The sequence below is a fragment of the Xylocopa sonorina genome, chromosome 15, assembly GCF_050948175.1.
Source record: "Xylocopa sonorina isolate GNS202 chromosome 15, iyXylSono1_principal, whole genome shotgun sequence".
NCBI lineage: Eukaryota > Metazoa > Arthropoda > Insecta > Hymenoptera > Apidae > Xylocopa > Xylocopa sonorina.
Window position 1 is genome coordinate 1,598,260 of NC_135207.1, and position 26,536 is coordinate 1,624,795.

The following is a 26,536-nucleotide window of genomic DNA, read 5'->3' on the forward strand; positions in this document are numbered from 1 at the left end:
TTTTATCTGCGCAGACAGTAGCGTGCAGACAGAAGAGGACGTCCGCAGCTTGACCTTAGGATTGCCAGTTCCCAGCAAGATTTGAACTCAGCTGGAAGATACCACCGGATTAGCGCGACTAGAACGCGTGCACGGTTCGCGTGTGCGCCTCTCCCGTATAGTCATGTGAAGTAGCTACGTGAATTTTGCAAGCTAGGGACTTAAAGTGGCACGTGCGAAACACGAGAATGCTCCGAAGTTCTTGAGTGGACTCGTCTTGGATTCACAGCAGGCTGCGTGACAAGTCAGCTGATTTGCCCGGGTAAGTGAAACTTGTTCACCCTGCTCGCAGCTTTCGCGTGATTCGAGTGACACTATTTTTTTTTAATGCGTGCGAGGGACGAAAAGGGTCGAAACATGACATAAAAAAATATTTGATCACTTCTGTTAATATATCAAGTGACTTATAGCGACTATAATTGTAGATGTCATTATCCCCCATTCGAACGTGGGAAGTTTGGTAATATATCGTCTGGCATCAGAGTGGAATCATAATTAACGTACTTAGCGAAGTACTTAGCGGGGATTGAAACTTTTTGACGTAACGCTTGAAACGTGTTAACATTTACGCTTCAGGGTGGTAACGGCAAGTATTTCCAGAAACAATGTCCGACAAACCTTTCGATCCAACTAAATCGTACCCGCTATTAATTAGAAAAAATAATAATCACAATCCTCCTTTGTACGATCGTATTCATAACTATGCAAAGAAGGCTTAAACGGTATGCAAATAAGATCGCACAAACGAAACCGCCATCGTCAGCCAAACAACCGTATCCCTGCCCCCCTCTCCATCCCCGTTTCAGCAGTACCTTCGCATCCGCCGAATAACCCATCCCTTTCCGACTTCTCCGCGCGTAACTCGCGAGCCAGGCTGCGTCGAAGCGCGTGTAAGCGCGAGCATAAGCCGCGTTGTCGGCGCGTGTACGAGCGAACCTACAGACGAACCTCGGATCGATCCGTAGGCAGAGGGGTAGCGACATGGGGGGTGGGTAGCTGGCGCGTTCAAGGGGTGTAGCGGGTGGCAAGAGGCGAGAGAGGGGCGAGAGGACGGTGAAGAAGGACGGAGATCCTTGGAGCCGGTGCGCCGTCGCAGCTGCAGGACCGTCGTCGTTGGGACCAGGGTGAAACCGTCTAAGTGGGGGCACCACTGGCTCCGTCTCGTTTCCCCTCCGCACCCTGGACGACTGTGTTCCCGTGTCGCGTAGAGCACAGTCAGTTCATTCTTCCCCGTGTTCTCACCCCTCCACGTGCACCTGTTCGCCGTTGTCTCTGTTCATCCTGGATCCTGGCCTCGACTCCCTCCTCGTTAGCCACCCCTACTCTCCCATTTCCCCTTTGGTCCCTTCAAACTCTCCGTCGTTCACCACCAGGTCGACTGTTTCTCGTTGCCTCTGTTCCTCGCTTACGTTCATCCCTGTTGCACTCTTGCGTACTCTGTCCTCTGTTCGTTTAGTTGTCTTTCTCTCTCTCTCTCTCTGTCTCTCCGCAAAATCGTCTCTCCCTACGTATCCTTGTTCCTCGCCGATAGTTACCTCCGTTCCACCCTCGAGCGTCGATCTCGGCTCGTTTCACGTGTCCCCTTGCCCTCTCTCTCCGTTTGCGATTCCCCCACCGACGAGGTCTCGCTCCCGCGCCGCTGACAGCCCTGCAAAAACAAGCATACGGCGATCCCCAGTAGCACCCTGGTACACGGACCAGGCCAGAACGTCACACCGGGTGGCCCTGCCAGCAGGTGTAACGTGGTCATTATCCAACGCGTCACACACGCGGCAACGCCGTGTCACGTGCTACGTCGAACGTCACACGCTACGTCATCGACCAGGACTTTTCGAGGTGACACTTCGCGGCTGTTCCAAGAAGATGACCGCGGCCAGTGTCCTTCTCGTTCAGGATCCGTTGGACGGACGTCTGCTCGCCTTGGTCTAACGTCTCCGTTTCGCTGATCCTTTCGTATTTCTCGTCTTAACGTCTATCTCGTGCGACGAGCTGTGTCGCAGCACGAACTGGGTGTAGTTCGTTGGTTTGCTGGGTTTTGTGTCATCGAGGTTTCCATGCAAGTGGTTGGTCCGTCGGGTTTTCTTTGGGACTGTAAATCGAGGTGTCAGTGGTGAGCGATCAGTTGAGAAGACTCGAAGAAACAGACGTTTTTCGATGACGCTGGAAAGTCTGCTTTTTACTATTCGTTGATTTTCGGTGGTAACCGGAAACGGGAACGATGCCTCCTGTTTTTGAGAGACAAGAACATTCTCTGTGCGTCAAAAGTGGAGACAGTCTGCGTTTGTCAGGCAGTAAAGTACCCTTTGCTGCTCAAAGGTAAAAGTACACTATGTTTAGCGAGAATGGTCTCTGTGCACCGGAAATGGAAACGTTCCGCGTTCATCAGAAGCAAACAATCACGATTAAACGTAGCTCACCGCCTGCAACGGCTGATGCGTCCAATCTCCAATAACAAACTCACTTAATCGCGTGATCCAAACAGCGGGACTTGTCGATCCACGTTGCCAACATTTATCAACTAAGACACGTTCCAACGAATCGTATCGTCTGCGATCAGGTGAAACTCGTCAGTGTTCCCAGTTTTAAGATACCACCTCGTTTTACCAATTCGCGTCGCGAGCTCGTGCACACGTGTTCTCGAAGCGGGTACGCGCGTGTGGATACTAACGGCGTCGTTTTCGAGTTGATCGACCCGATTGGGTGATATTTTCGCGAGGTACGCAGGTCAGGGAGAACTAAGTGGCGAACGAACGTGTCGGTGAGGTGTTCAGTTGGTCGGGGAACGTCGCGAGCCACGTTTCTCGCTGAAAGCCACGGGACACAGGGGCGAAAGAGAGAGGATAGTGTGTGTGCATGTGCGTGCTGGTGCGATTTGTTTACTCGGAGACCAGTGTCGACGGGAAGTGGCGGTGTTTGTCACGTATCTGGAAGTGAATGGGTACCAGCACCCGGTCTCGTTTTGGACGGCAGATTATTGCGTGCGTGAGGAACGGATACAGCGATACTCCAGATAGGTAAGTCTGCTCTTTCGATAATTAATTACTCATTTCGACGGGAGTCACGGAGAAGTGACTAACTTGTTGCTGTAAATAATCGAGAAACTTGATTTCCCCGTGTTTTTTCTTTTTATGAGAATTTTAGACTTGAATCGAGAGACGATCGTCATATGCGAGATTATTATTTATTGGTTTAGAGGATTTGTACAGAATGTACTCTTTCTTTGATATTTGAAGTGACGTTTGAATAATTTTAGAATTTGTGAATGTGGAATTTAACGAAAGGAGAAGGGACGCTCCGTTTTTCTTCACTTTTCAGATAGATTAATTCAGTAATTTTAAGATTGAATTTGTTGATGTATCAAGCAGCAGTCGGAGAATTGTAGCATTGGTGAATATAAAATTTAATTCAGCAGATGATGTTATAAAAGAGTAACTGGAATTTATTATTAAGGATACTGAATTTTAGTAATTTAAATACAATAGATTTTCGTATAACGCGAGTTCGTACAACACGAATTTTTATAACGCAGAAGAGATACTACTTATTTCCGTAACACAATTTCTCGTACAACATGGCAAATAATAAGAGAAGCAACATAATGTTAGATTAGAATAGATTTAAATTTTTATTATTTGTCACGTTCAATCATAATTGACTGCTTCTATTTCTTAATTGTTTTTTTCACACGATCACTGTTAACCTCTTGCGCTGGAAAGACGTGCCATCCACGTTGTTTATCTGCTTCCAAAATAGGAATTACGTGCCATGCACGTCTACTAAATTTGCCGTTTACAAACCTTGAAACCAGTAGCGTTGTTGCACGGAATTGCGTTCGTTATCGTGCAAAATTTCATTTGTTTTATCGGGGTACATCAAATTACAACCAAGTCAGAGTGATACCAGTGTTGGTTCCGAGTTGCTTTGGACGAATCACTCAAGGGTTTCGGAGCCAATTAATTTCCAGTGGAAAAGTGTTTATACGTGAGCTTTTTCCTGATAAACTCTCAGATAACGATAGGTAAATTTATAGGCAATAATATTAAAAATACTGTCCTCGAATTTGTTGAACAATCAGGAATATCATATTGGTCAATGTGCAAGCTTAATTTGCATTTTGTTTCTTATCGTAATGGACGAATTTGAAAACGAGATTTATAACGAATTATCCAATGTTTCAAGTGATTGTGAAAGTATAGAGGACATGATATTGTTTCGAGTAAAAGAGGGTGTAAACGTATATTTTATTTGAAACAGATAGCGACAATAATTCTGAATCAGAAATTGATATCGGATCAGAAAACAATATGTATGGAAATTCTGTGAAGTAACGTTACAAAGGAAGCTGTTTCACCAATTTTCATCTTAAACAACGATGCTAACACTACTGAACTGAAAATTTCAATAAAACATATTAATTAGAAAAATAATTATTGCAGTTTTGATACACATACGTTGAAATATCTTCAGATCACTGAAATATCATTATTTACATGAAAAGTTTGTGACAAATAGCCCAATGCGAATCTGTTAATGTAGTAGAACACAATTATCTATAATACGAATCCATATAATACTTGACATAGTTATTTATACTGTAATATGTTGCTTATCAATTGTTTTCACGGACTTTAAATACCACGAATGTTAAATAATTCCGTCCAATATAAGTAAGTAACGATTTCTTCGATTACTAAATTATTCGACGAATATTTATTACAAGAGCATGATTGTCCGAAACGTAATGAGTTTCCACGGATTGGAGTCCAATCAGGAGAAATTCCAGCGAAAACAAATGACCGTGTCCCGGTAAATATTAAAATCCTTTCATCTGCGCGCGGACGGGGACAGTTTTAATTAATTCTAAATTAACTGTTGCAAATAATTTACACTAATTTTACGTGCGCGAGACGCATTAACGGTCGTAATTAGTATTATTAAAATGATCACTGTTTCTATCCATCCCACGGGAATTAATCATTTAAAGGTTGCTCAGCGACACGACTTGTTTCGTTCACCTCAATTATTTAAAATTAGTCAGTATCAAAACTCCAGCGTGTTCGAACAACTCCTAGCTCCCAATTACATCGATATTCATGAACGCGCGTGTCGCAGAGGACACGCTGAGTTCCTGCGAATTTTACGGCTCGCAAACAGGTAAATACGTGTGCTTGATACACCTATGTCCTATTACACATGGTTTTAATTCAGAAGCATGAGAGCGAAATGGAGAATATATTCGTCTGCAAATTTTCTACAAGGTTTGCATCTATGATTTTGTCAATAATTTAATTAGAAATTAATGGATTTCTTTTTTATTTTATCGAACAGAGAAAGATTATGCATTTTGCATCTATGATTTTATCAAATAATTTATTTAGAAAGTAATGCATTTCTTTTTATTTTATCGAACAGAGAAAGATTATGCATTTTGCACCTATGATTTTATCAAATAATTTATTTAGAAATTAATGGATTTTTTTTAATTTTATCGAACAGAAAAAGATTATACATTTTGCATCTATGATTTTATCAAATAATTTATTTAGAAATTAATGGATTTCTTTTTTATTTTATTGAACAGAAAAAGACTATGCATTTTGTATCTATGATTTTATCAAATAATTTATTTAGAAATTAATAGATTTCTTTTTATTTTATCGAACAAAAAAAAATTTTGCATTTTGCATCTATGATTTTATCAAATAATTTATTTAGAAATTAATGGATTTCTTTTTTATTTTATTGATCAGAAAAAGATTATGCATTTTGTATCTATGATTTTATCAAATAATTTGATTAGAAACTAATGGATTTCTTTTTCATTTTGTCGAACAGAAAAAGATTATGCATTTGTGATAATTTTGAGTAAATTAAAAAGTTAAAAACGTTATTTAATGCTGTACGTTTCTCAACGCTTAACCGCCAGGCTCTTTCAGAGCAAAGTTAAAGTGTAAACACATTAGTTTTGAACAAAATGTTCAGGGATTGCGAAGAAACCATTAAACCTACAGAATGTATGGTATTCGTGAAGAAAAAAAATGATTTCGATACATTAATTATTGTACGAAATATAAATATATTCTTAAATTAATTTGTTATTTGAAAACTTTAGCGACACGAAGTTAATCAAATTTTTAATGTTTCTTAGTGTGATATAATTCGAAATAAGCTTCTTAATGGAGAGATACAGGACTTGAATATTCTGCAACAAATGAAGTGTATGTTTGCTATCGTTTTAAATGCATAACATTCCATTATTTCCTTGCCTATCTTGGATAAACGAACATTTCATTATATTTATTTACAATAAGAAAACATTGAATAGGATTAAGAAACCATTACGTTGTTTCTATTTACACAAATGTCGAAAAACACGTTAATACAATCGAGTATTAATTATAATATAAATTTCAATGTATCTTCATGACTTTCTTTAAAAATGAAAAGAAAGCTGGTATCTATTTAAATTTTTATAAAGAGATATTTTCATGATCGATCATTCCACTATCTTAATTTATCAATCCATAAAAATACATTTCTACAAATCATAATAATTTCCTTTAATAATGCAATTACAAAATGAATTCCATATAAACTGATTCATTCGCAAGACGAACGAAGAAATATTTATTCATACTCCCACAGAAATATAATGCACACCAAAAATCGAAATTTCTAACTAATCTTAATTACACCACAACACCAGCTTAGTTTACACCACTTGTTTTCGCAATCAAATAAGCGCAATTACATCTCTCCATTTCCCACGCGAACATTTAAATCCACCATAGATTCATACGCAATCCGGTGCGATTTTCATTTCACGCTGATAGAGTTGTCAAACAGAATCGTTATCGCAGGCCCAGTCGAGACGAAAGAGTTAATAACGAAATTCCCCGGAACCAACAACCACGTGGAAACTGGAAGCGGAAATAGAGATGGCAATCTTGTTTACCATCGAAGTCGTCTGCACGCGCCCTTTCCAATATCCTCGAATACTTTTCCACTGTCTTCAATTTTCCCCTCCATTTCCATTGCCTCCGTCCCGAAGTTCCACGGCCCCGCGATTGATCAGTGGGCTTCGAGTGCTTTTCACCGTAGCGACGTTAAAGGGAGCCCGCATTTCTCTATTATTCTTTCAACGTGGACGAGTGCCCAGCACCGTATCGACTAATCGAAGGAGAACGTCTTGCGAGATATCTGCGCGTATGGCACGCGTACCATATAATATAACGACAGATTCGACGAGAGTTTGCAATCGAGAGGATTGAATTGAATCTGAAAACTGGGCGACAATTTTTGCGTTGCGGAGTAGTTGTAGATCTTCTTATTCTTTCTGTGTTTGGTAATTCGTATATTCGTATTATGCTCTGCACTTGTTGCGTTATTGCAGGTTAGTTGGGTCGATGTCTCGTTATTGTAGGGTGAAGGTGTATCTTAGTACTGCTTGTGTTTTTAATGGCGTCATTGGTTACGTCTTGTGAAGTGAACATTGAAATTTGAAATTTCATTGAGATTGAGTAAAATTTAGAATTGGTTGCGAAACGAGTTAGGGTATCTAAGAAATGTTGTAAATTAATATTGCAAAAGTTTATTGAATTGTGACTATTTTTTGTTACTTTTGGAGATAAGAGTGTGAAAGTTTGGTGAATGTATGAGTAGCTACTAGAAGTATCTAATTGGCGATGTATGAAGAAATATCTGTATCTAAGGAAACATTTTTCTTTTTAGTAAAAATAACGGTGTTCTTTTGTCAATATTCGTGTTTCTAGTAAGTCGTCTGGCCTTAATCTTTCTAATCTTTCTAATTTCACCATGTTTGTTATAAATGCTATCGCGAACCGAAATTAACTTCATTTACACTACATGTACATTCGAATGTAAGAAATATATTTAAAATATTTTATGTTTAATGCAATGCTTAAAACATTTTGTTTTTCTAATAAGAAGAATTCTGAAATCCACTTCTAATGAAGTAGATTGGCGAATATGTACAAATTAATCAATATTTCATGAATAAGTGACATTAAATGGGGAAATCTGAGACTGAAAATTGTGATTTTTAGTTATTGACTGATTTGATATATTGAAATCAGTTTTCATAAAGTTTCATTTTTATTTGCAATTGCTTAGCCCATCGTGAAAGTAGTCATTACTATATTAGAGTAAGATTTTACTAAGAAATAGATACTGTTTTTCAGTCAGATACTTCTAAGCATAAAAATTTATAAGTAAATACTTCTAACTTATGCTACGTGAAATTCAAATGATTTCTCTTTGAGACAAATTCAATTCAAAAGTATCGGTTATTATTTTAATTAGTAATAATGTAACTTTTGTTGAATAGTATTATGGTATTTTGACTTTATGCGATATATGTCTCTGAAATAAATAAATTAGAGTGCTGACGAATTTTATGTTCTAAAGTAAGAAATAGTATCAGTATTATCAGTAAGAAATATTAACCAGTTAACTGAGGAATTTAGTTTGTAAAGATCAGCACAGGGTGCGGAATTAAAAACAAGCAACGACGTGTATACACGTCGAACGCAAGGCAAACGGTATTATTGTACATTTTACGAATGTATTTAGTTAGGTTACATGTGTAATTAGTTTTGATACGCGAATCTTTCTTCATATGAAATACGTAGCGGTCGTATTGGTAATACAAAGGAGCCATACCACCAAATAATATTCTTATTACATTTTATTGAGATTTTGAGTTTTTATAGTGAATGGTAATTTTTTATTTTACACGACGAGTATACACATCAAACGCACTTAACTGGTTAAATAGATTATTATCAGTAAGAAATATGTATTGGGTTGTAATTATTTTGAAAAATTTCTGTTAGTGTTAGGATTTTTCCCTTTTGACATTTAACATCAGACGCATTTAGGATTAGTCACATTCGATCAAATGCAATTGATTAAGGTTCATTCTTTTTATATAAAAAATCAGTTATACTCCACACAACAAAACCAAAAATACTTTCTTGGCAATCCAATACATTCTAATTAATGCACAAAATCGTATATCGAGTTATTAAAATGTATTCAACTGCTTTTTAAATAGCACCGAGGACAAAATCAACTATTTTGTAAAACATTTTGCAAAATCATTATGCATTTTGTACTACGCAAACTATTTACAAAAACAGGACGAATTTCAAAGTCAAAGTTAGTTAAACAAAACTCGGACATAAAAAGTTAGACGCAAGTCCGTTCGAAGCAAAAACTTGGTCGACTGCCTTTGTTTAAATCGATACGATCGGTCGATCGGAAAAACTGGCTGACCAGCTAAGTTCGTTGGTTCGTTCGCATCGGCTCTGAGAAATCGAGCGGCTCAATTTCCGTGGCTGCTTATCGATTACGCGTATTCACCCCCTTTTATTCCGCTTGGCGCGCGGACAGTAACAGTGCCTCTGTAGTTCCTCGTCGTGTATGCTCTTTGGAATTATCGCGGCTTAAAACAAGAGAGTTCTTAATGAATCTGCTTGAGATACGTTTACCATCGCACGTGTTAAGCGGATCGAGAATGTTGAGAAGGTCGAGCGTGAACCATTTTATATTCTGTAGCTACCTGTTTGTTTACTTTTTATTTATTTTTTTGTATAAATTACGCGATAGCCTCCATTGTATAGAAAAATGTAATTTTATCAGACTGAAACGTAAAGTAGCTGAAAATATTTTTTTATTATATTGGTCCTTTTCCAAAGAATTTTCTTTTGGTAATTTATTTTTTGCGAGCGTTTGGTTTTTGTGAAGTTTTACTTCAGTTCTATATATTGCAGAAACTTACGTGAGTTCTTATAATTAAAGTATTGCTCGAATAAGTTAGATTTAGAGTGATTTGAATACTTCAAGTAACGACGATTGTTATTCATTTTTTATGGCTGTGACCCCATTTACCACGCTCGAAACGCAATCTTTCAGTTTGTTCGAAATTCACGTTCTGTAGTACAGTTCAGAGTCTTCTAAATGCACTTCGAATCAAGCAAGAATTGGAAAAATCTCAACTAAGAATGGTCAACTTCTGAAGCGTTTTTAAATACATTTTTCAAACTTGTACAACTGAACTTTTCTTAAAAAGTAGTCTTGTACTCTCTCGCCATTCAATAACAGAGTAAGCGGTTACCATTGTTCCCGTGAAAGATTCTTAACTGATCAACTACTGGTACCATCATTATAATTGTAATTATTTTCAACTTTGAAAAAATCTGAATAAATTCTGAGACACTTAATATAAAAATCTTTTGACAATAAGAAATACAACTTTCTCCAAATCAAATAATATAAATTTCCAACTGTATAATGCAACTGTATATTCCAATTCCAATTTAATATTCCAATATCCAACTGTATAATTCCAGTTGTAATGCAACTGTATAACCCACAATCAGGGGTTTGATTTATCAAAATCGAAGCAACTTAACAAATAACCGTCAAAAATTAAACAATCCGTTTCCAACTCGAATAAATAATAATTACCTATTAATAAAGTTTCAAATTCCTTGAATCGAACAGACCTCAACCCACAATTCACCTACTTCGAGCAAAGTTGAACCCTCAAAGCAGACGATTCATCACCCTCGAATCACAAAAATGATTTACCATATCTCCCAGCGATAATTGCTCGCGCAGAGTCAAAACAGACTTCAACCCACAATTCACGTACTTCGAGCAAAGTTGAAGCCTCAAAGCAGACGATACATCACCCTCGAACCACAAAAATAATTTACCATATTTCCCAGCGATAATTCGCAATCATGCTCGCGCAGAATCACAACTCTGTCGATCAGAAACACGCGTGATTACGGTGGTTCCTTGGAACGTGTACGAGATTCTTGGCCTCGTCGAAAAGGCTCGCTCTCGAATAAATAATAATTACCTATTAACAAACTTCCAAATTCCTTGAATCGAACAGACTTCGACCCACAATTCACTTACTTCGAGCAAAATTGAAGCCTCAAAGCAGACGATACATCACCCTCGAACCACAAAAATAATTTACCATATTTCCCAGTGATAATTCGCAATCATGCTCGCGCAGAGTCACAACTCTGTCGATCAGAAACACCCGTGATTACGGTGGTTTCTTGGAACGTTTACAAGATACTTGGCCCCATCGAAAAGGCTCGCCTGGAATAAATAATAATTATCTATTAACAAACTTCCAAATTCCTTGAATCAAACAGACTTCGACCCACAATTCACTTACTTCGAGCAAAGTTGAAGCCTCAAAGCAAACAAAACATCACCCACAGAACTTCAAACCACAAAAATAATTTACCATATTTCCCAACGATAATTTGCAATTATGCTCGCGCAGATTATAACTGTCGATCAGAAACAAAAAATGCAACTTCTACCAAATCAAATAATACAAATTTTCCATGCAACTGTATAACCCCCAATATACCATCATCTACTTCGAGCAGGGTTGAGCCTCAAATCACAAAAATGATTTACCATATTTCTCAGCGATAATTCGCATTTATGCTCGCGCAGAGTCATAACTTTGTCGATCAGAAATACGCGTGATTACGGTGGTTCCTTGGAACGTGTACGAGATTCTTGGCCCCGTCGAAAAGGCTCGCCTCGAACGGGGTTAAACGGCGACGTTTGTTCAGGACGCTCGCAGCCACGTGGCAAGCTCGGTTGACGTCGAAGAAGGGGGCGCGCGCGCGGTATCAGGCTGGCTTAATTAGGGAACACTCGATCCCACGGTGAAGCGCTTGACGTCTGTGCGACGATAATGAAAAGCTGACTGGTTGCCAGCGTGTTATCAGGGCTATGTTCAAGCCTCGCTGAGATCGCAGCCCAGCTCTGCGAGGCGGCATGGATCGCCGGGAAATTGGCCACAAACTTCACGCTGGAGCTCGTTGAACTTTCCCTTTGTCGATCGATGACACCTGCCAGCCTCTACCTCTGCTTTGCGAGTCCCTGTTTCGCGGGATAGACCGGCATTTTTCTCGGAATATTCTTGTCGAGCGGAAGGTGTTGTCGCGTGTACGTCCAGACTGGATCTATTTTGTATACTTTCTAATATTGCAATCATTTTTTTTTATTTTCGTTGATTTACTTTATGCTTTATTGTATTTTCTAATATTTCAATTATTTTTGTATTTTCATTGCTTTACTTTATGCTTTATTGTATTTTCTAATATTGCAATCATTTTTTTATTTTCATTGCTTTATTTACTTTGTGCTTTATTGTATTTTCTAATATTGCAACCATTTTTTTAATTTCACTGCTTTACTTTATGCTTTATTATATTTTCTAATTGCAATCATTTTTGTATTTTCATTGCTTTACTTTATGCTTTACTCTTATTATATTTTCTAATTGCAATCATTTTTTTTAATTTCACTGCTTTACTTTATGCTTTATTATATTTTCTAATATTACAACCATTTTTTTAATTTCACTGCTTTACTTTATGCTTTATTATATTTTCTAATTGCAATCATTTTTGTATTTTCATTGCTTTACTTTATGCTTTACTCTTATTATATTTTCTAATTGCAATCATTTTTTTTAATTTCACTGCTTTACTTTATGCTTTATTATATTTTCTAATATTGCAATCATTTCTTTATTTTCATTGCTTTACTTTATGCTTTATTGTATTTTCTAATATTGCAATTATTTTTGTATTTTCATTGCTTTACTTTATGCTTTACTCTTATTATATTTTCTAATTCCAATCATTTTTTTAATTTCACTGCTTTACTTTATGCTTTATTATATTTTCTAATTGCAATCATTTTGTTATTTTCATTGATTTATTTACCTAATGCATTATTATATTTTCAGTTTGATTTTTCCCTGTTTTACTGTGGTATTTTAATATTGCATCTGTACAGTTTCGGCTACAGTAATTGTTAGAGCTGCAAATGGGTTCGAGAAATGAAAGCTCGATAGAATTGCTTAGAAACAAATAGTCTTTATTAATTAGGCTTAGAAGGACGTCTATAATTTATGGAAGCTATACGAACAGTGCGAACATTCGCATAAAGAAAATGACGATGCAAAGTCTACACTGTTTTTCTTTCAGACCCTTAGGTATGAATAGTTGGAAGTTTTTTAAATCAATTCTGACAATGTACGTTCTGTTAAGCCATCAACGCCATAAGAAAGTAAAATATGTTAAAATTGACTGTAAACTAACAGCTGTAAACAAAATTACACGGACTTCATTTCTATAATAATTTAAAAGTATTAACTACCAACTTTCGAAAGAAAAAAAATTATAACAGTGAGAGAAAAAGAATAAAACGAACATAACTCTTCACTTGTGCAACCTGAAATAATTACATTCTTGCCAACCCAATATATTGTAATAAATGTAAAATCAATTAATTACAATTGATTGCAGAATTTTTTTTATAGCTAACATTACGTTTTTCATATTGTATATCTAAAGAGAAATCATAACATAATTATTTACGTAAATCTTTAGCTACTTATAGGATCTTTCACATAAATAAAAATACAAATGTAACAATAATTTTATAATACAACTTAATGTATTAACTTGTTTCTTTCTCATTTGTTTTGCATGAAAGTTTACGAAACCAAAATTAAGCAAAAATATTTATTTAATAAAACAGTTAAATACTCAGTCGAATGTAATTGTTAGCATTGTTCAATAATACACAATGATATTTAAATGTTGCGTCCCTAGCTTCGCCTTGCTTAATGGTTGGTTAGAATACCAAGGACGACATTTTTGATTGGTTTTAATATTTCAGATAAGGATGATAAGTTGGGTGAATTAGTCATTCGTAGTGCTTGGTTGAGTTGGTCTATTTTACATATTTTACAACTCATATATGAACTGTGTTTTAGCGATCAGCCAATTAGCTTGCTACCTCTCCATTGCTATGTTATGTCACATCATTAGCTATTGAGTTAAGGCATTAAAGGTGCGAATCGTTAACAATTCCAAAGCAACCTTTAAGGCGCTAATCCTGCTACTTAGGAAAATTAAAGTAATAAAAAAAGATAAGAAATATTTGGAAATCCTCAAAAATAGCTAACTGATTGCGTCAGTACCATAAACTTGGTTTTAATTAAGAGTAAGTGCGTAAATTAAATTTACGTTCTAATCTTCGAACAAGGTTTAAGCTTTAAATGAACACCAATGGCGAAGAAGAGAAACATGTACTTATACGTGCGCTGTATTGTCCGTCAATGTATACGTTTATGCGGTTGAATCGCGCATACGTTATAACGATTTAACGGAGAATAATGAACCATAGGTACGTGATTTAAATTCCATGATTGCCAAACTGATTATACTGAATAAAGGTGTATTGTTTACGAATTAGTCCTTTTGTCCACGGATAATATAAATTAGCGAATAAATTATACAGAAACATGCGCTGTTATTGTTCTTCGCTGAAATGTATCAATTTTAATTTATATCCATTTGCGCCTTCGATCTCCTGTTCGTTTCATCGACATTCTCATCAGTTTGATTTGAGATTCTAACGAACGTCTTTTCATTTTGCGATCGATTATTTAAAGATGACAATCAGTGATTGTTTTGCACAAAATATTTTATCTCAAACGTTTACTTTTGTTATTAAAAATAGTCGTTTTGTATATTTTAAATGAATGCAGTGATATTAAGTTGAGATAACTATTATTTTCCATTTTATATTTATTTATATTTATATATAAATTTATATCTACTCTTTAATTATGTACTTATATCTATTTTTCTATCGATTTTTATAATTACTTTGATAATATATAAAAAAAAATCTTTTAAAGAAATATTTTTAAAAAATCTATAGTGAAGTTACTTGTACGAATATCTAAAAAATTATGACACATTTAAGTTGAAGATATATAACGCTATCGATAAATGAAAATTCTAAAATATTACACCTTAATAATATGCAAAACGTTCCATTCCAGTGATACATGGAGATTTAAATATTGAAGCACGGTAACTCATAAAAATTGCCAAAATAAATTCCAAGAAATATTTTACTTGACTAAAATCCTGAAATATTCTACTTGAATGTTGCAGAAATTTTCACTTTTCGACAAAAACCATTCAAAGATTAAAAATATTCCAGTCTAAAATAATTTATGAAATATTCGATTACAAATGAGCAGCGTACAAAAATTTCGAAATATTCCCAGCCAATGAATTACAAAAAAATACCATTCTGTATCTGACAGTTAAATAGAACTTAAACAAAGCATTGAACCGAATTTCAACTCTAATGTTATAAAAAATCCATTTCGATATTTTCTACCTCAATAATTTACAAAGATTCTAAACTATACTGTTCGATAATTTAATCCTAAATAATTTATCTCAATGATTAAGGGATTTCGAATATACGTACAAATTCCATCCCAGTACAATCTAAAAATATCGACGAATAATACGCAAAAGCTAGTCAAAAACTTTCGTTGCGATGTCGAATAAAAATTTCAGGAACCACGGGTCTATCCAGCACCTCGCGTTCTCTATATCCAATATCCCCCAAATCCCCAATCGCCATCAAGTTCTCCCCAAAAAGACCATAGAAACCTCCTGTTTGCCACGCACAGTCGCATAATCCTTTTTATAGAAGCAAATTATGGCTATAGACGATCAGCAATTTTTGGCAAACTTTGTTAGAAAAAAAAATAATTTTATTCTGTACTGTGCGAGGACTTAATACCTCAAATATCTTTGAAACTATAAGTTTCACAGAGATTTTTGCTGACATAAAATTGCACAGTACAAAGGGGCCCATCCGTTGACGAAAATACTTTGTTCGTAAGCGGAGGTATGTTGGACATTTGCAGGTGACCCTCATTTTTTTAAATAGAATGGTGTTTTTTCTTCCGTAATACGATAGACCATCTTAAAACGAGTTCAACGATCTGTAACATGAAGCCATTAAAGGTCATAGAAAGTAAAGAAAGGCGATAATACTTACGGTTTGGTAGTAAATGAAACATACGTATTGTAAACAATAAAAAAATGTGTAATGTTTACCGTTTACTTTAGTGTGAATAAACACTATTCGAAGGATAATAGTTAATAGTTTGCAGGATATTTTTGCAATAATTTTAATAGTTTGCAGGATAAGTTAAACATGATAAGATTAGTATCGTAATAAACGTGGAGTCTTCGAATTTGATTTGAATGGAAACGACCTCGAGTTCAAAGGGTTAACCTTTTTAAGGGGTCCAAATAATACCACGCGAAGAGCTTTCCTCGCAGCTCATAAATTTCGAGTTTAGCCACTGAGTCGAATTGAAAAATCGACAAATAATTATTTCCCTTTCACGAGGAGAAGAAATATAGAATTGCCCCAAAATGCACGAAAGAAGACAAAAAGTAGCTTCTCCAAAATTCTATTAGCATGAAATGTTCATGGAACTGCTCAAGAATCAACTAATTAAAAGAATTTGCCTTTGTCGTCTCGCATCGGAGTCAGAGCGAGCGTCGACGCGTTAGAAACTGCGAAACGAGTTCGTGGAATTCAGCGGATGTCGGTCAGGGAGCGAAAAAACTGATCCACCCGGTGTAGTCGAGCTTGTTCGTAGCGCGATCAAAATGGATCAAGACACGGATAAACGGCGGGGAAACGGTCGGCTGGAAAACATCAGGCGCGAAGTTTATGCGAGATAATTTCCACGGAGTGCGCATTCGTCAGTGTCAACCGGCGACAAAAGAAGCTTTGTAATAGGCGGAAAAAGGCGCTGGTCGCGCGAACGAGCGACGACCCCTGATCCTCGTCGGTTCGACGGAAACTCGTCGTTTCTCTGACGGGGGGGTGGGATTCCTGGGGACGTCATTTTTCATCCGACGTCGTTCTTCGAATTTTACGCGAATCTCGTTTATAGTTTATGAAATTTGGGATAATTCATTTTTTATCGAATCTGAAACGCTAATTTATATTGTAAAATTTGGTATTTTTTTTCTGTAAATTATTTATTTGTACTTGGTTCTATTATTACAAATCTGACATCAAGTTTTTGTAAGCATCAGGTATAAAAATATTCCATTGTCGAAATTAATATCAAACTTTTATGGTATTATATTATTATATACACTCATGAGAAACTATAATAAATCGACTTAATCATTAAGTACGCATATAAAGTAAATTTTTTAAAAAATGGTGCAGCCAATGGATGAAGAACATATTAGTTTTTAATGATTAGGTATTTAGCTTTAAATTCATACCAACATCACAAAAATTGGTCCGCTATTTTTTAAATTATGTAACCTGAAATCCATATGAACAAAAAAGCTAAAATATCTTTTAAGTTAGGGGGGCAATATCGAGTATTGAAATTGAATAAATTAAATAAATTATCAATGTTAAATAAAAATTTTTCGTTTTAATTTAATAAAGAACATCGTTTCCAAATAAAAACAGAATATTTTAACTTCCTTTGTCCATTAGAATTGAGGTTACATAATTTAAAAAATAGTTGACCAATTTTTACGATATTGGTATCAATTTAAAGCTAAATACCTAATAATTCAAAACTAATTATGTTTTTCACCCACAGACTACGACAATTCTTGAAAAAATTTACTTTGCGTGCGTATTTGAAAGTTGAGTCGACTTAGTCGCTCGCAAGTATATTATATTATTTATGGCATCATATTAATACAATCGTCTGGTCCTTTTTTCATTTAAATACCACCAGAGTTATCAGAATATCTAACGCGAGAAGTTTCGCTGCACTCGACGCCTAAAATATTCCATCGAACTCGTCGCCCAACTCCCGTAACATACGAATTCCATCGAACTTCCGTCGAGCCTCCGATCCTGGAATGGTCGAGCGATCCAATTTCCTTATCGTTCGAGCGCGAGAATCATTATTAAAACGCACAAAACCCGCGACAGGCCGATATCCACCCTGGTCGAGCGTTCCGCAACCTTTTTTCCACCGCGCGCTGCTTTCGGTCAGCGCTCGACGAGGGGGTGAGAAAAATGGGGATTACAAATTGCAGCGAACACTCGGACGATGGGCTTGCCGTATTCCCAGAGATAGAGGGGAAATTGATTTTTTATCGCTGAGCGAATAGCCGCGTTTTCCACGGGATTCTGGTGTTGTCGGTTTTGCGAAATAGAGAATAGGTATTGTTACCCTTTTTTCCATGGACCGTGTGGGGACGCCAGTTGCTCGGGTACGAAGGAAATTGCGTTAGGCGATATTTTCGAAACGCGCGCGGCTATTAAACCGGGATCTATCAGGTTATGGTGCACGGTGAAATATTTATAGTCTACTTCGCTGACTTAACTCGAATCTCCAGACGTGCCTTCTATTTTGCTTTTCTTGCCTTCTCTGCGTATCTATATTTTTATCACTGGTTTTTTTCGTTACGTGTGGATACGATCATTTTTGAAAACAGAAACGTGTATCCATTCAATTTAGTTTTTATTTTTTAGTATATTTTTGGTTGGTTGTAAGTTGAGGAATTGTATGGAATTGTTGAATAGAAGTTTTTCAAAAGCTTCATGCGCAGTTTGAAAGAGACTAGTTGCAATAATACTTTTGTAATAGGTATTTCTTATTATTTTGTCTGCTCTTTGGGAATCAGAGTATGTAAAAATGATAAAGATTTTAAAAAATGCATGGAATCTCTAGAATCTACTAATATTTAAATAACAGTGGAAGTTAACAGGCAATAGAAAGTTGTTACTTGAAAAAATTGTAATTTTTGTTACCAGAAATGAAATCTATTGTAAAGAATTTCTGAGCAACAATGTTCTGGCATGAGCAAGAATATTATTTAACGTTTAAAAGAAGCTTTCACTGTTTATGCTCCACTCGAATTAACGACCAGTGAATATTGTGCATAATAATTGCAAGTATATCTAATAATTTAATTTATTATAACAACAAGAGCAGCGAATGTATATGTGATGTAGAAAGTCTTGTATTATCGTGCAGCTGATGATTTCTGAAGGTTCTGTACGATTAGATATACATATAAGGAGCATCTGGGGTTGGTTGTTGCACAGAGAAGACCAAAAAATCATAAAACATTAAGCCACATATTAATGTGTCTATAATAATGGCTGAATAAATTGTAATACCTCAAGAACATCAGTATTTTTAATTTAATAATCATACGAGTGCAGTTCTTTATGTTATAGGGTATTAAAGGTACGACTTACATTAACAAGGGGTCATTTTAACCCCTCTGAGAAAACTTTTCGTTAATTGTGTTCAAAAGAATTATTGCTGTATTTTACAAAAATATTTTAGTTAATTTTTACTTACATCTATAAGACATATAATCGCAAATCTAATCTCTAATCTAATTAAAATATTCTCATAAAATACGGCAATAATTTTCTTGAAGAAAATTAACAAAAAGTTTTCTCAGAGGGATCAAAGTGACCCCTTCGTGAACTTAGTGTTAAAAGAAAAGATCACTTCAAAATAATCGAATGTAGCTACAAAACATGCAATTGTACACATCTGACAAACTGTGTTTTCCAAGAAGTGGTGCAATTTATCTTTAACTGTATTCACTTGCTTATCCTCTGTATTATACTGTTTTCTACAGACATACCACTATATAAAAATCAATTCGAGTATACATGAAAAGACGCGTTGAATCACACCGAGAGCACACAAAATTCCAATTATAACGTCGTGAAGAAAATATTTCCTCATCGTCAGAATAAACAAAACAGCCGCGTAAAATCCTCGCTTGAACGTACCCAACAGACAAAATCCTCGGCTTAATCCGCGCCATCCAGCAGGACTAAGTTTTGCTCGTAAATTGCACTTTGCAAACATCCCCGTCCCGGCGAGAGAATGAACGACAAAAAGCATTCGCAGGGCTTCAAATTAACGTGAATCCCCTCGTGACTATAAAAGACGAATTACAACGTATATTTCGAGGGTGCCTCGTCCACGAAGAAAATCCTGTCGGCCGCTAAACATCGCGTGGACGGCTCGAAATCGACGTTTCGACAGACGGGTCTTGCGCGCTCGTTAAACGAGATTTTTCCCGCGTTTTTCCTAGCTTTAATTAAGGTCACGGTTCCACGCGATGGCCAAAGCTCAGTCCCGTGTTCCATCCCTGAGGAAAGCAAGGGAGAAAGGCTTGGAACCTCTGGTCGTTGCTGAGAGAAATTTTTGGCTGTCTTTTTAGAAGCCAGAATGTGATATTCAGGAGAAATGAAATTACGTTTGAGATTTCTTTTCTGAAGAAAATTAGTTTAAGAATTCAGTGGTTTCAGTGATGATCGTGTTATGTGGGATTTTATCACGTGTCGTCTTGTTTTATAGGCTTTCTTTAATATTACAAGCGTATTTAACAAATTTTTAAAGTCGTCTTTTTCGAAATCGAAAATTTAAACTCGTCTTTATTATTATTGATTTTTATTTTATTTTAATCGTATGATCGCATGCATTCGTATTAATTGCTGTAATAATTAGTAACATTAATGGCCAAAGCTCAGTCCCGTGTTCCATCCCTGAGGAAAGCAAGGGAGAAAGGCTTGGAATCTCTGGTCGTTGCTGAGAGAAATTTTTGGCTGTCTTTTTAGAAGCCAGAATGTGATATTCAGGAGAAATGAAATTACGTTTGAGACTTCTTTTCTGAAGAAAATTAGTTTAAGAATTCAGTGGTTTCAGTGATGATCGTGTTATGGTGGATTTCATCACGTGACGTGTTGTTTTATATGTTTTCATTAATGTCACAGGCGAATTTAAGAAATTTTTAAAGTCGTCTTTTTATTAAATCGAAAATTTCAGCTCCTCTTTATTATTTATTTTAATCATATGATTGCATGCATAAAAAACAGAAATAAATAAAAGAAGAACGAAAGAGCCACGATTTTATTATGCATATTTGTATATTCTGATTTATTAATTTTATTTTTGTATTAATTGATTGCTGTAATAATTAGTAATATTAAATGTGCGTAATCAAAGACAACAAAAATGATCGCAAGTTCACATATTTTTAAATGAGACACAAAACTAATTTGTTACAATTATAAAAGACGTTGCAATTTTAATTGGACACAAAAACTAATTTGTTGCAATTACAAGAGACGTTGCAATTTAAATGAGACACAAAAACTAATTTGTTGCAATTATAAAAGACGTTGCAATTTAAATAAGACACAAAAACTAATTTGCAATTATAAAAGTCTATACATATGCATTTTAGTATAATCGTAAAAATGGTAAACCTTTTTACGTATTTAACAAAAAATTCATGAATGAACATTTTTAAAATTCTTCTGGGTTGTTTTTTACGCGACATGTATCAGCTGTAGTTACTGCAAGGACTCTAAATAAAAATTCAGCGATTACAGACGCGCAGGCTCACGAACGACTGCATAGAATTATACGTCGCGTTCATTCGTCGAAGTCTGCTACAAAAAGAAAGGTAACTTGGCACTGTCGAGAAATAGCTCACGAACGACTGAAAGTATTTTATAATGATAACTTGAGGTTGCGTGCTGCAATATTCAAGCAGCAATTCCTGTAAGAGCACCGGTACACGATATCGCGTTACTTCGTGATAGCGATCGCGTTCGCTCAGCCTGGCTGATGGTGTTTCATTATCAAGTTTCAGAGAGAGTTTCAGATATTTCAAGGATATTATGACCATAAATTAAGACTGCTCTTCTAGCGACCGGAAATTTTTCTGTCTCGTGGAATTAAAAAATATCCTTCCTATAAAACGCGTTCTCTGTATCAGTGTTTACGTTTTTCGCGTGGAAGAGGGCAGAGATCTCATTCATTTTGTACATAAATCTGAAAATGGGAGGACCTTCGTTTTCACAAACGAGTGGAACACAGTTGTTCTATACGTACAACAATTTTTAACAGTTCCCATCAATTTAATACTTAATCGAGCACGTTTTAATATTGTAGATCTTTTACACTTTTGTATATATTTATTTAATCAGTCTTTAGTGTCCATTAAAATCATACAAAAAGTGTCTAAAACTTTAGACAGTTTGTAACAGTCGAGAAAAATAAAGAATTTCAAACACAAGCACATTAAACACTACACACTGTCAATACACACGTGCTTATATAAATAATAGAACTAGTTAATCATCATAAAAAAAAAGAAGAAAGCAAAATGTCAAAGTCATGCTCTACAGAAGCATCACAAAGCATAAAAGCGAAGACCAAAAGAGAGAGATAGCAATCAATCCCTAACAAAAACAGTCCAATACCCAACAAACACATTAAACACCATACACTGTTAATACACACGTGCGACTAAATAACACAACTAATTAATCATCATAAAAAAAAAAGCAGAATGTCAAAGTCATATTCCACAGAAGCATCACAAAGCATAAAAGTGAAGATCAGAAGAGAGAGAGAGCAATTGGTCCCCAACAAAAATAATCCAACACATTGAACACCACACACTGTTAATACACACATGTGACCAAATTTTAATAATACAACTAATTAATCATCATAAAAAAAAAGAAGAACGCAAAATGTCAAAGTCATACTCCACAAAGGCATGAAAACGAAGACCAAAAGAGAGAGATAGCAATCAATCCCCAACAAAAACAGCCCAATACGGAACAAACACATTAAACACCACACACTGTTAATACAAACGTACGACTAAATTTTAATAATACAACTAATTAATCATCATAAAAAAAAGAAGAAAGCAAAATGTCAAAGTCATACTCCACAAAGGCATAAAAACGAAGACCAAAAGAAAGAGATAGCAATTAATCCCCAACAAAAACAGCCCAATACTGAACAAACACATTAAACACCACACACTGTTAGTACACACGTACGACTAAATTTTAATAATACAACTAATTAATCATCATAAAAAAAAAAGAAGAAAGCAAAATGTCAAAGTCATACTCCACAGAAGCATCACAAAGCATAAAAACGAAGATCAGAAGAGTTAGTACACACGTGCGACTAAATTTTAATAATACAACTAATTAATCATCATAAAAAAAAAGAAGAAAGCAAAATGTCAAAGTCATACTCCACAGAAGCATCCCAAAGCATAAAAGCGAAGATCAGAAGAGAGAGAGAGCAATCGATCCCCAACAAAAACATCCCAATACCGATAACGACTCTAAACTCGCGGGATCGTGAAAGATGCCTCCTCGGAGAGGTGTCTTTCGGGGCGCGTAAAACCCTCAGCAGCGAGTTACGAAGATAGCATCGGTGCGGGGAATATAATTGAACGCCAGCGCAAAGGGGTATCGCGTTTCCAAAGGGAAGACGACGATGGCGGAGAAAAGTAGAGAGAAGAGCCGTAGAGCGACAGAGAGCCGAAAGATGGCAGGGGCGGCGGTGGAATTCCTTTTTAAAACGGGCACGAAAACGATGTCTCGTTGCTCTCGAAAAAGCTTAGCGAGTGGCAACCTCGACGTCGACGATAATGATTTATTAATAAGGCTGAGATGGCCGGGACAAGTATAAGATCTCAAAGGGGATAAAAAGCCTGTCTACCCTCTCTCTCTCCCTCTCTGCGTCTCGTTGCATCCCTCCTCGAGGGGTAAAGTTGTCTTTGTACCAGGTCGCTGGCACGTTCCCTTCCTTTTTGCCAGAGCGGCGATGCACTAGGTCGATGGAACAGGATGGCGACGAGACGAAAGAGGACAAGGGACTTCTGCCGCCCTCAGGCTTCCGGGATCCCACAGACGTATGGTCGCGTCTTGCACGGCCACGACGCGACGCCGGTTCGCTTCATGTTTGTTGACGACACGGACGGATAATGCGAAGTCGTCTCTGCTGCGACCACCGATCCCACGGGAATGCTCGCTGGGATCAACGGGGTTTTTAGATTCCTGATTGTGTCGCTGAGACGGACTCCACTGGATCCGCTCGGTTTTGCTGCGTAGGGATTGGATCTTCGACTACCCCGCTTCAGGGGATTCTCTTCTCGTCTCACCCGACACTCCACTGAATTATTGTCGCGTGGGAGAAATTGATCGTTAGTGGAAAAAGATGGGCTATTCTGGATTGCTTTGTGGGAAGGCACTTTCGATTCTTTGCGTTCGACGCGGATTGGAAACGTTGTTTTGAGAGACTTTGGGAACTGTTTCTGAGGAAATCTTTCATTGTTTTTAAATATTATTAATATAGATACTAGAAAGTTGCGTTGATTATTGTGTGATTTTGTGGTATTAATAATTGCAGTTTTAAGAGTGGGAAAGAAGAAAAATGTCTAGCTAAATGTTACCTTTGTTAATGGTAGTATAATAGGTCATTGGAGACTTAAGAAAATGTTTTTCGATTTGTATCAGACATTACAAATGCAATATTTCAATACAAAACGCTCATATGGTGTTTAGAACTGAAAAAATAATTGGAAAATGTTATTTCGTAAGAAATACACTTTTATCTCTTCCTTTTTGAATTATTTATATTATTTGGGATCTTCCTGTTGGCTAAAATGCTAATTCGCTATTTTATGAACCATAGCTATCATTACTATTCTTTGTAAATACTAATTCATCTCAAATAGACATATACCTTAATTATTACTCATCCCTTGTATCATTTTGAACTTATCTTTGGCCTTTGACTACTCCCTCTAATTTATAAAACTATCTCTTTCCAAGTTATTTACTTAATTTCTTAAATGCCAAACCTGAAAAGCCAAAGCAGTTTTCGAATTAATAATTCAGAATTGAACATATCTTGTGAATAAAAAACATTTTTTTGGAATTTAGAAAGTATTGTACTCGATTCCTTTGACTCTGTTCAATCCAGAATTCAACATTTCTTCTAAGGCTACAATATAATTGTAAACCTTGAAGCATGGTGATTAGCTTTTATCAATGAAAAGATTTATTTATACTATTTTTCTTTCAATTCTTGCAATTTAGATTAGGTTACCTCTGCAAAGGAGTATTAATCATTAACAACGAGAACCAAACAGTACATTTTTGAACTCTACTAATGATAATGTAGCTATTAATAATAACCCTTGGACATTCTTGCGAGAACAATTCTGGAGGCAAAAACAGACGCTATTAAACCTGCTGCTGACTACCAGAACTTGAGTACCGCGTCTCTCTTGGGGTAGATGAATGTTATTTTTGAAAAGTAGAATAAGAGCACGTAGGCTGAGACACTCGTTGCACAAGAGAGACTAATTATTAACCAGATCGGTGCAGCTTTTAGTGACTCTTGACGCGGGAAGAGCTCAATTTTTAGGAATTGTTGACTCACTTTCTGGGATTCAGACACTCGGTTATTGTCCTCGAACGAGTGGGCCCCTCCAGATGTTACTGATCCATCAAAATTAAGCACCCTTCCGGTCGAGACGGCGAAATTCACATCTAGAACTTTACAACGCGAAAACAAATAAACACGCAGGTCTCCCTTTAAAAGTTCTCTCGAATATTCAGTTAAATAGAGAGGCATGAATTACAATTACTCTTCGAACATAATTTAGATGCCCCGTGTTACGTGTCTGGGGAGATATCGATCACTAAAAGCTGAATTTTCTGCTCCGTGGCGTGTCTAAATTTAGCTTTTTAAGCTCGAACAACGAACACAGAGGCCACGTTACCCCTGCACTCAGCTAACTAATTATTATATTTCACGAAATAAACATAATTAATTTATAATCGTTTTTAATCAATAGGCATTTCGTGTTGATCAACAGTGAATGTTTTCCAATAAATTTTGGACTAATGGAGAAACAAAAATTAATAAAAAATATATCAAGCATAAGAATTACTTTTGGTTATGCTTTCAACATTAATAATTATAATTTTTTACAGCTCGATGTTGGAATTAATAGGAATTTTATGTTCAATGATAAATTTCAAACTATTTTACTGATTAATTTTTTATAGATTTTATATACTTTAATGATTGTTAAAAATTAGACAAATTTTTGGAATATTATCAGTTGATTTAAATTTTCTATTTAATGTAAAAGAGAATAAGTTGTTGCAATTAGAAGATGCTTAGAAAAAGTGTAATATTTATATACTATATATTTCAGTTAAGTGTTAAATTTATACACTAATTATACTAACAAAAGCGACAGTAAAACACAAAGATGAGTAAAAAAATAGTTACAGATAACACGCGTCACGCGACCTTTGGTTTCCACGAATTAATTATATATTTTAGCTAAGTGTTAAATTTGTACACTAATTATACTAACAAAAGCGACAGTAAAGCACAAAGATGAGTAAAAAAAATAGTTACAGTTAACACGCGTCACACAATCTCGTGTTTCCACGAATTAATTATATATTTTAGTTAAGTGTTAAATTTATACACTAATTATATTAACAAAAGCGACAGTAAAACACAAAGATGAGTAAAAAAATAGCTACAGTTAATACGCGTCACGCGACCTTTCGTTTCCACGAATTAATTATATATTTTAGTTAAGTGTTAAATTTGTACACTAATTATACTAACAAAAGCGACAGTAAAGCAAAAGGATGAGTAAAAAAATAGCTACAGTTAATACGCGTCACGCGACCTTTCGTTTCCGCGAATTAATAT

General features: G+C 35.9%; 1 long non-coding RNA gene across 1 annotated transcript in view; it reads left to right on the plus strand.

Moving 5' to 3' along the window:
* Positions 1-2,736: 2,736 nt before the first annotated feature.
* The window catches only part of LOC143430610 (uncharacterized), a 197,243-nt gene continuing 173,443 nt past the window's right edge, over positions 2,737-26,536 (plus strand). The window contains exon 1 of the long non-coding RNA XR_013102639.1: positions 2,737-3,053. This is a non-coding gene — a long non-coding RNA (uncharacterized LOC143430610). The remainder of the gene's footprint in view (positions 3,054-26,536) is intronic.